Consider the following 2046-nt stretch of genomic DNA (forward strand, 5'->3'; position numbering starts at 1 on the left):
CTGCTTACATTTAAATCTAAAGACTATTTTTACTGTGGCCCGAGCACGTTAGTACAGAACTTGGGAAAGGGAAAATCAAAAACTGAAAGCTAGCTGCATTGCGAGCCATCTGCACACGTGTCGACAAAACCTGAATCTCTTAAACATCTGACCTCAGAAGACGCCCAACACAGCTTTGCAATGTTATATTAATCCAGGAAGTTTGTTCAGGTGCCCGCCTCTCATTGTTGAGGGCTTTTTAAAAGAGTTTAGTGGAAGTCAGTATTTGAACGAAACTAGAGCAAGCTAGACTATAATTACGCATATATCTATGACACTGGTATAGTAGTTACTAAATTTCCATCTGAACATATGGTACAAAGTGTTACTATTTATTAAATGGTGGTACGGTCGTGATCTGTAGGTACCAATGAATTGACATTATGTTAGCCAAATTTATTTAAAAATATATTAAAACCTAATCCTTTATATAAAGGAAAAAAATAATAATAAATGTGCCCCATATAAATAATTCTAATGAAATGAGACATAGGGGACAATTTTTTCTTTCTTTTTCGTTATGAACTATGTGGTTCACCAAAGTTCTTTTAGTGCTATTGGAGACAAATAATTTCAAATATTTTTTTTTCCAGTGACTTAATTACTTTAGAAAACACACTAATGATTTCTAGGTCATAAGTCATCAAATTCGTTACCAACGTTTTAAGGGCCTTATAAAACACAGTCACATATTCATTCCACCCTGAACCTGGGGTGAAAATAACGCTTTGTTTCGAGATCGCATGGAAGTCATTTAAATGTCGTGTCTTTTCGCCCCACCTTTGGGCCCCCAAATCCGGAGGTTGCCGCCCCGAACGGACACGCGAAGTGGCCCTTGCACCTGTATCTTGGCCGTGGGATTCCGTTCTATCTTTCCATTATTTCTTCTCTCTTCTCCAGTGCCTTGTTGTTTTCATGCCAGAGTTGATTTTCTACCAAAACGTGCGTACTTGGATGAAGGGTTTTCAGCTTTCTCTTTCTCCCTCTCCGTTTCTCTCTCTTATTCGATCCGTACGTCTCTCTATCTCTCTCGCTCCGTCTTCCTCTATATCTACTTACCTAGCTACATACCTATATCTTTTATCTCTATCAGCCTCTTCCCCCCAACTCTTTCCTTTTCTCTTTTCCATTCTCTCTCTCTATCTGTCTGTGTGTTCTCTCATCTATCTATCCATTCATCAGTTTATCATTTTTTTTCTCTCACAGTCATCCCCCGCTCTTCCCCTACCCTTTCTTTCATTCACCTCTGTCTGTGTGACTGGTTCTCTCTCTATCTATATATCTAGACATCTCTGTCATTTTTTTCTCTGTTTCTCCTAACTCTTCCTTTATGCCTCTCTCCTTCTCTTTTCCTCCTTCTCGCTCTCTCTCTCCCTCCGTCTCTCGCTCCCCCCTCTCCTCCTCCGCCCGCCCCTCTCCTTCCCTCCCTCCCCTCCACACCCACTCACTCTCACAGAATGGCGAGTTTTCGGGCGTCCCGAGGAGCAAAGGGGAAAGAGGAGCTTTTCAGGCCGTTTGATGCCTTGGTTTGCGAGAGAGGAAAGACGCTGTGTGGATTTACCTTACACAGAGTGGCCATCTTTCACCGAGACAGAATGACGGAATGGATCTCAACTGGGGACGGACCTTTACTGGTGACCTTAATCTTCTTCGAGCACTGAGCGAGGGGCAGCAAGTCCACCGCCTCTTGAGAGCGAAGAAATTCCGGGGATGACTTTGAATCTCACAATCGCTAAGAATACCTCCAAGTACTTTGGGTAATTTCTCAGGAATATTATAAGTGTGCTGTAAGAAAAATAAGTGATTTGAGTAAAGTTCGACTTGTATATGAATATCTCCAGCATGGCAGTGTGTTTCTATGGACAGATGTGTCCAATATGTCTGAGTGGAAGGACAGTTATCATCAAACCTCCCATCGTGTGTATGTGTTTGTGTATTCCGAAAATAAGACACATAAAATAATGATACTAATGAAGACAGTGACAGTAACATCCTTATTTTAACAAT

This window comes from Penaeus monodon, chromosome 19 (genome assembly GCF_015228065.2).
Source record: "Penaeus monodon isolate SGIC_2016 chromosome 19, NSTDA_Pmon_1, whole genome shotgun sequence".
NCBI classification, from domain to species: domain Eukaryota; kingdom Metazoa; phylum Arthropoda; class Malacostraca; order Decapoda; family Penaeidae; genus Penaeus; species Penaeus monodon.